This window comes from Beta vulgaris, chromosome 4 (genome assembly GCF_026745355.1).
Source record: "Beta vulgaris subsp. vulgaris cultivar EL10 chromosome 4, EL10.2, whole genome shotgun sequence".
NCBI lineage: Eukaryota > Viridiplantae > Streptophyta > Magnoliopsida > Caryophyllales > Amaranthaceae > Beta > Beta vulgaris.
Window position 1 is genome coordinate 30,774,593 of NC_079205.1, and position 9,706 is coordinate 30,784,298.

The 9,706-nt window shown below is 38.0% G+C and overlaps 1 non-coding gene across 1 annotated transcript; it reads right to left on the bottom strand.

The window, feature by feature from the left end:
* Positions 1-4,543: 4,543 nt before the first annotated feature.
* On the bottom strand, positions 4,544-4,650 carry LOC125497159 (small nucleolar RNA R71). Its single transcript, XR_007273799.1, has one exon. It is a non-coding gene; the product is annotated as a small nucleolar RNA R71 (small nucleolar RNA).
* Positions 4,651-9,706: the final 5,056 nt, after the last annotated feature.

Genomic DNA, 9,706 nt, shown 5'->3' on the forward strand with positions numbered 1-9,706 from the left:
GAGGTTGTTCACATAGACGTCTTCCATTAAATATCCATTTAAGAAAGCACATTTAACGTCCATTTGGTACAACCTAAACCCATAAATGCAGCAAAGGCAATCAAAATTCTTATGGCTTTATTTAGCAACAGGAGCAAAGTTCTCATCGAAATTAATGCCTTCTTGTTGATTGTACCTTTTGGCTACAAGTCTGGCTTTGTTCCTTACGACTGTTACATGCTCATCCAACTTGTTCCTGAAGACCCATTTTAGCCCAATTACCTTTTGGTTCTTAGGCTTAGTCTCAAGATGCCAGGCCTTGTTCCTCTGGAACTCATTCAGTTCCTCTTGCATGGCATTTATCCAGTCAGACTCTAGTAGGGCATCATTGTGATCTCGAGGTTCTGTCGTGGACACAAAGGGTTGGAATGCACAGAAGTTCTTGAGTTGGGATCTTGTCCGAGTTCCCTTCTCAATGTCGCTTATGATCAGATCTAGTAGATGGGATCTTAGGTGTCTCCAAGGCCTTGGTTCAAAACTCCTTGTTCTTGTTCCTTCAACTTGAGGTTCTCCAGTTGTTTCAATTTCTGGTTGTATTTCTTCACTTGTGCTCCTCCATGTACCTGTTCCTCGTGAGGAATAGGATCAGGAACAGTCAGCTCGTTTTCAGGAATATGCTTCTTATCAGTACCTGCAGGTGTTAGTTCCTTATCAACATTGGCTGATTCTTAAGAGCGAGTCAATCCAATTTCAAAATCATTTTTATAACATGGTTCCTACAGAGATTAGTTTTCAAATATGATATGGACGCTTTCCTCAACACACATTGTTCTTTTGTTATAGACTCTATATGCTTTACTATTTAAAGCATATCCTATAAAAAGCTTCTATTCTAGCATCAAATTTTCCTAGATTATCTTTACCATTTTGTGTACAAAACATCTACAACCAAAGACTCTAAAGTAAGAGTATTGGGCTTTCTTCTTTGAGTAGCTCATAGGGGTCTTCAAGGTAATAGGTCTCAGCATGACCCTATTGATGATATAGCAAGCGGTGTTTACTGCCTCTGTCCAAAATTTCTTTGGAAGATTGCTGGCTATTAGCATTGTTCTTGCTATGTCCTCCAGAGTACGATTTTTCCTTTCTACCACGCCATTTTGTTGTGGGGTCCTAGGAGCAGAGAAGTTGTGGTCTAGTCCTTCATTGCTGCAAAACTCATCAAACATGGAGTTTTCAAACTCCTTACCATGGTCCGAACGTAAATGTTTCAATTTAAAACCACTTACCCTTTGAATTCATTTTGCAAAGGTCATGAATTCATCAAAAGTTGTATCTTTGCTATGAAGAAAAATAACCCAAGTGATGTTGAAAAATCATCAACCATAACTAGTACATATCTCTTACATGATCTGCTTTGGATACGTACAGGGCCAAATAAGTCCATGTGAATCAATTCAAGTGGACTTTTTGTACTTACCATCTTCTTTGGTTTGAACGAGGATCTAACATGTTTTCCTTTTGCACACGCGCCACAAACTTCATGATTAGAGACCTTGATTGTTGGAAGACCAACAACTAAGTCTTTACCACTTAGCTTATGGAGCAAGGACATACTTGCATGGCCACACCTTTTATGCCAAAGGAGTGGTTCATTATCTATTGCACTTAGACAAGTCAGATTATTCCTAGGAACCAGGTTTAGGTCAACAACATAAGTGTTTCCCTTCCTAGTTCCTTCCAGAATCTTGGTACCTGTACCTACATCACTTACTACACAACATTCATTAGTAAACTTCACATTGTTCCCCTTGTCACAAAACTGAGAAATACTAAGTAAATCATGTTTCAAACCCTCGACCAGGAATACAATATCTATGGAATGTGACTGAGATTTCCCAACCTTACCTACAACTACTATATTACTTGTAAGATTGTCTCCAAATGTCACGGTTCCTCCTTAATAGACTGAAAGTGAGGGAAATTTATTTTTGTCTCCTGTCATGTGCTTAGAACAACCGCTATCGAGGTACCACAGGTTGTTCCCCCTCACTTTAGCTTGTATCCAGAACAATTATTCAGTTGTAGGAACCAATCTGACTTGGGTTCCTATGTTGCCTTGAGTTCCTTTTAACTTTCCACACTTGCATAACTAAGCGAGTGTTCATTTCAATATGTTCTTCTCTGGTGGAACAGTGTGACACTAAGTGACCACTGTTCCCACAGTAATAGCATACTCGGTTGCTTGACAGATCAACATATTTTTTCATTTTATTTTTTTTTTCTTATGATTGAAACCTAGTCCATTTCATCCTTCATTTTTATACTTTTGTATCAAGCTTACTGGATCAGGAAGTTTTGTTCTTGAGGATTCCAATTTCCCTTTTAGTACCTGATATGTCACATTTGTATATAGTTTTTAGATGCATTTTGATTGCAGTTAGAACTCCTTTTAGAGCATTAAGGTGCATAATAGAATGAAGTACGTAAGTTGTGCTCTACTACTCCCCGTTTGCGTGTTTTAATGATTTTCAGGTTCCTTTGATGAAAATTGATTATGATTACCTACGATAAGCCTATTAATCATTAAAGATGAAGATATCTTGCACAAGGATCACAATGCATCCGTTTGGGACAATTTCGAGTTAGAATGAAGCAAAGAGTTAGTGAAAGAAGAGTCAAAACAGATATCTGTTCACTATTTTGACCATAACTTTTTATAGAAAATTCATAATCAAGAAATTCCAGTTGGGTTGCAAACTAGACTTCAAGGGCTTTCCAATTACAGGTCACGCGCCCCAATCCTACTTTTGATTTGAGAAATACAGCCTTCGCAAGTTGACGCAAAATCGCAGTTTTCCCGCCCGGTCGACCGGTCGGGTTCCCCCGGTTGACCGGGCGAAATGAAATATTCACCTGAATGCAAGGCGTGTTAGCCCAGTCAACCGGGCGAGAAAGGAGCCAAAATCGCTTGCGCGCCCTACCGGGCGGATTTTCCTTTTTGTCGTATAAGTTGAATCACCGTCGCCCGACCGAGCTGTTTCTCGGGACGCGTTATTTCACCTTTTTTAGCCGGTTTTGCAAAGAGTATAAATAGATTTTTAGTATTTTCGATTAGGATATCTTATTTTCAACGTATTTAAGGCTAAACACTTAGTTTTTCTCTCTCTAGTTTTTGTATGAACTTTTACCTTTGAAGATTATAGTGATCGTTGATTTCGTTTCCAGCCATTATTCCTCAATCATTAGGTATTCATCTTTACTTTGCTTAATTTAATGAATTCTTTTTACTTTAATTATGTTTATTAAATTTATTATTATCATGAGTGAGTAGTATATTTTTAGGGCTTAGAAAGAGAAGCCATGTTTATACCTTTTTTATTGTGGTTTGATGTTCTTCGATATTTGGATTGAATCAGAATAATTCCTTTTGATTTGTTATACTTGTTTAATTCATGTAATTGCGCAATATCATGAGTTATGTTTTAGCTAATAAGAATTAGAATCGAAAGAACGTATTCATTAGAGGCTTGTTACAATGTATAGGTGGGTTTGATTATGTTGAGCGACCGCACTGGCATATGTTAATCTAAGAGTTGTTGATGCCTGACTAAGGATTAATGAAATACTCTATTATTCGAACCTCAATCCAAGTATTGTTGAACTATATTGTAGTGATTAGATTGGCATAAGCATGGTGGACCGATCAATTGCCCTAGGTTTTTAATTATTTGATAAACTTATATCATTTTGTGTTCTAGTTTACTCTAGTTTAGTTATTAATTCTTCAATCAATTTCTCTCTTGAAGTAGTTAAATAATTGACATAAATCTGTAGAACTCCTCTCCCTGTGGATCGACCCGTATTTGCCAGTTTCTGCTAAACAGACACCGTGCACTTGCGGTATATTTTAAAACCCATCAAGTTTTTGGCGCCGTTGCCGGGGAGACGCTAGTTTCTATAGCTTTCTGATTAATTATTTGAACTATTTCTGCTGTCTCATTGGAACTTCAAGTTCCAATTCAGGCCATCTCACTGCACATTTTTCTTTGTTTCTTTTATGCCCAGGTCTAAAAGAACAGGTACTCCAGTTCCAACTGATCCTGATCTTGAGAAAACCCTCCGGCAACTCAAGAAGACACAAAAGAAGAAAAGCAGTCTACTAATTAGGGAAAAACCACGGAAAAACCTAACAGAACCAATTATGCCTCCTAAGTCATTGAAGTCTTATGGGGTACCTTCTCATAAAAATGTTCCCACAGGCCCTACTATGCCTGATATAGAGGCAACCAACTTCGAAATCAAGCCTGCTCTCATTAATATGATCCAACATAACCAATTTGGCGGGCATCCATATGAAGACCATGCAAATCATTTACAACGGTTTCAACAACTTTGTCGTACCGTTAAGCACCAAGGGGTCACTCCTGATCAGTTGAAGGTCATGGTCTTCGAATTCTCATTAAAGAATAAGGTATATAAATGGCTTAAGGATGTTAATGAAACTGAGTGGAGTGCTATATCTGAAGCATTCCTGAAAGAGTACTACCCTCCTACCAAGACTGCAAAAATAAGACATAAGCTTGCTACCTTTCAACAAGAACCCGATGAAATACTGAAGGAAGCATGGAATAGGTTCAAGGATCTGCAGAGATAATGGCCACACCACAATCTGGACAAGTGGTTCATCACCCAAGCATTCTACAACGGTCTAAAACCCCATATCAAAAGTACATTTGATTCATCTGCAGGGGGAGTCTTCTTAGATAAGGAGGTGGATGAAGGGTATAATTTTCTGGCCAACTTAGCAGCGAATGATCATAGTTCTTCTAGGATTATTACAAAAAAAAAGTTGGATGCTGATGCATATGCCTTGTTGTCTTCACAAGTAGCCTAGTTGAGCATGAAGATGCACTCACCGAAATCTTTGCAGTCTAGTACTCCTCCTATGAGTATTAATGCGATGTCTTCCATGGCTCCTCTTACTTCTTCCTTTTGTGAGGTGTGTGGTGTTCAAGGCCACTTTGGTCATGATTGTTGCTACAATTACCGTGATTCGAATCAGATGGAGCATGCAAATGTTTTTCAGCACAGACCCCCACACAACCCATACTCTAACACATACAACCCAGGTTGGAGAGATCATCCTAATTTTTCCTACAAAACAATAATGTTCATAACCCTCAATCTATGCCGCAAACATCCTACCAACCACCTCATCAAAACCCACCACCACATGCTGCTAGACAACAATATTATCAAGGGGCTCCTCAGAACCCCTCTCTTAGTTTCAATAGGCCTTCACACCAAGGTTATCAGCAACAAGCTTCTCAGAATGCCAGCTCTCAAGAGCCTACCATATCTGATCTGATGAAGATGATGGTTTCTATGCAAAAGAGTCATGAAGATAGCATTAAGGAATTAAAGAACACTACCAAACACTTGGAGACTCAACTTGCTCAGGTGGCTGGAAATAATGCACAGAGGCAACCAGGTCATCTGCCGGGGCAACCCATCCCCAAGGAGACTGTCAATGCCGTTACACTTTGTAGCGGCACTATTTATGATGCTCCTCCCATGCCCATTGATGATGCTGCTTCTAGCAAGGAGAAAGAGGTGGTAGAGGAAGAAGCGGAGAAGAGTTTGATGTCTGAGGTCGAACTAGCTAAAGAAGATCAGACTAGCAAGCGGAAGGAAAAGGTTTATGAAACGCCTATTACACCAAGGCTACCTTTTCCCCATAGGATGCAGAAGTCGAAGGTCGATCACAACTTGGTAAGTTCTTGACTATGGTCAAGAACCTTGAGGTAACAATTCCTTTTACTGAACTTATTTCTCAATGCCTGTTTATGCTAAGTTTTTGAAAGACATGATTACTAAAAAGAAAGACTTTGGTGGGGTAGATCGAGTGCTCTAACTGAAGGTGTAGTGCGTTTTACAAAATAGAACCCACCTAAGTTGAAGGATCCTGGTAGTTTTTCCATCCTTGCCATGTAGGTGCATTATTTATAGATAAGGCATTGTGTGATTTGGTGCATTGTGTCTGTCATGCCTTTGTCTGTTTGTAAGAAACTGAATATGGGAGCACTTAAGTGCACTCAAATTACTTTGCAAATGGTCCGATCTTCTATAAAATACCCTCTAGGTGTTTTAGAAGACGTCCCTTATTAGGGTGGGAAAGTTTTATATTCCTGTTGATTTTGTTGTGCTTGATATGGAGGAGGATGCCCAAATTCCTATTATTCTTGGTAGGCCGTTTTTGTATACAGCTAGTGTTGTTATAGATGTCAAGTCTGGTCTTTAACTTTGAGTGTTGGTGATGATAATGTCACTTTTAAACTAACCAATGCTGTTAAGTCTCCTATGCTTGAGCAAACTTGCTGCAGGATGGATATTCTTGAGGAGACTGTTCTATCTGCAAAACCCCACATGCTTTCTGCTGACCCTCTAGAGGTTGCACTTATTATGGATGTTTCCCCAGGCATCGATGATGAAGTCGATGCCTGCATTATCGATCTGGAGGGACCAAAAGTTGAAAAGGGAAAAAGATCGGTGGTTATGGAAAATGTGCATTCTACCTATGCACCTGAGGTAACATATCTGACTGCAAGCCAGAGTTGCAGTCTTAAAAGGAGGAAAATGTTTGATGAGGGGGGCGCTCATTGCCAAGCCCCTCTGATTTGAGATTGAGGAGGTAATATGATCGTGCGGGACCTTTATAAACCAGGGCTAAGCAGGAGGCAACCCGTAGTTTTTTTCTTATCTCTTTTTATTTTTATTTTTTCCATTTTAGAGTGTGAGAGAGTGGGAGTATACTAACGTTAATTTTTCCTCTGAGCATCATCCTATAGTTCATCTTGCGGCACCGAGGATTTTTTTATGTATTTTCTCTCTCTTTTACTGCCTTTTAGTGTAGATGTTTTTTTGCTTTCTTAGGCTAGATTTATTTGCTTTAAAAAAAAAAACCAAATATTGCTGAAAAAATACCAAAAATACAATTTGACTGGATTGGTGTGATTGCTTCCCTTTGCCCCATGATGTTCTTTGAAAGTGTATTTGGGCTATTTATCTAGATAGTTGGGCACCTGAGATTGTGATGCTGGAATGTGAACTTTAAATACTTTGACCTTAAGTGAGTTTTGATGATAATGCGCTTATCTTGACTGCATACTTGAATTGGTTAGACTGTGAGGATTCATTCTCGCCAATGGATATATTTCTATATCCATTCTGTTTCTTGTGTGTTAGATCCTCATTAGCTGACTGATCTTGAATTTGACAACGTACTTATTGATATTTGATGACTTGTGGCAATTGCTATGATAGAGGCATCCTTTTGTCTGATTCTTGAGCCTCAAAGTGATTTTTTTGATATACTATTATCCTCCTTAGCCCCGCTGAGCCTAATGACTATTTCATGTTACTAAACCTCATTACATGCCCATGACCCTTATTTTGATATTAATCCCAAGCCTAGCTTGGGGGAGCATCTGTCTAAGTTAGTATCTGAGATGGTTTTTATGAATTACTTTGGATGGAGATGATTTTATTTTGTGAGGTTCAAAGTTTGAGAAAAAGAAAAGAATAAGCAAAGTGAAATAAATCTGATTGCTGGATCGAAAAGATGCAAAGAAAAAGAAAAGAAAGATTGAAAAAAATAAAAATAAACAAAGAGTTCAAAATTCTTTCCTTCACATTTGCTTGCAAAGAAAAATTCATTACATTGCTTCAAGGATGGGTTTATTGAAAAATTTGTTGATTCATAGAGTTGGGACATTGTTATTGGCTGTGTTTTAGTTGATGCTTCTAGTTACTTTTTCTCCCTCACTCTAGGTTTTTCCACCACATTTCCTATACATATTCCCTACCCTTACCTAAGCCCCATTACAACCCTGAAAAAGTCCTCTTGAGCTTGTGTTTACATTGTTTATTGGATTGATGTGGAGTTAGTTTGTTAAGGTTAAAGAGCACATTCGCTACTTGAGTCGACGTGATTAGGATGAGTGGCATTATTATCTTTCTAAACACATGAGAATGTGAGTGGGAAGGGTTTTTATGGTTGGGATGGTGAGTGTTCGGGCACATTTATTGCCGGCCACAAAAATGTTTAGATGAGTGACACCCTAGTGAGTGCCTTTCCGAGAATTGCATGTCATATAAGGCAGCCGCATTTGATTGCTTGCTTGGGCGATTGGTAGTTAGATTAATCTGAACGGCTGAACTTGAATTTTGCCTGCGTGAACGGTTCTTAGTCTTGAAAATATTTTGAAATGTGATTTTCCTGTCTGAGGGGTGAGGCAATTGTTTTCATATTCATGTCTTGTTTGCTTGAGGACAAGCAAAGATTTAACTTGGGAGAGTTTGATGTGTCACATTTGTACGTAGTTTTTAGATGCATTTTGATTGCATTTAGAACTCCTTTTAGAGCATTTAAGTGCATAATGGCATGAATTACGTAAGTTGTGCTCTACTACTCCCCGTTTGCGTGTTTTGATGATTTTCAGGTTACTTTTATGAAAATTGATTATGATTACCTAAGATCAAGCCTATTAATCACTGAAGATGAATATATCTTGCACAAGGATCACAACGCATCCGTTTGGGACAATTTTGAGTTAGAATGAAGCAAAATGTTAGTGAAAGAAGTGTCAAAGCTGACACCTGTTCACTATTTTGACCATAACGTTTGATAGAAAATTCATAATCAAGAAATTCCTATTTGGTTGAAAACTAGACTTCAAGGGCTTTCCAATTATAGGTCACACGCCCCAATCCGACTTCTGGGTTGAGAGATATAGCCTTTACAAGTTGACGCAAAATCGCAGTTTTCCCGCCCGGTCGACCGGGCGAAATGAAATATTCACCTGAATGCAAGGCATGTTAGCCTGGTCAACCGGGCGAGAAAGGAGCCAAAGTCGCTTGCGCGCCCGACCGGGTGGATTTTCCTTTTTGTCGTATAAGTTGAATCACCGTCGCCCGACCGGGAGGTTTCTTGGGACGCATTATTTCACCTTTTTTTGCCGGTTTTGCAAAGAGTATAAATAAATTTTTAGTATTTTCGATTAGGATATCTTATTTTCTACGTTTTTAGGGCTAAACACTTGGTTTTTCTCTCTCTAGTTTTTGTATGAACTTTTACCTTTGAAGATTATAGAGATCGTTGATCTCGTTTCCATTATTCTTCAATCATTCGGTATTCATGTTTACTTTGCTTAATTTAATGAATTCTTTTACTTTGATTATGTTTATTGAATTTATTATTACCATGAGTGAGTAGTATTTGCCACTAATGAATACGATCTTTCGATTCTAATTCTTATTAGCTAAACATAACTCATGATATTGCGGAATTACATGAATTAAACAACTATAACAAATCAACAAGAATTATTCTAATTCAATCCAAATATTGAAGAACATCAAACCACAATAAAAAAACGTATAAACATGGCTTCCCTCTCTAAGCCCTAGAAATATACTACTAACTCATGGTAATAATAAATTCAATTAATATAATCAAAGTAAAAGAATTCATAAATTAAGCAAAGTAAAGATGAATACCTAATGATTGAAGAATAATGGAAACGAGATCAACGATCTCTATAATCTTCAAAGGTAAAAGTTCATACAAAAACTAGAGAGAGAAAAACTAAGTGTTTAGCCCTAAAAACGTAGAAAATAAGATATCCTAATCGAAAATACTAAAAATCTATTTATACTCTTTGCAAAA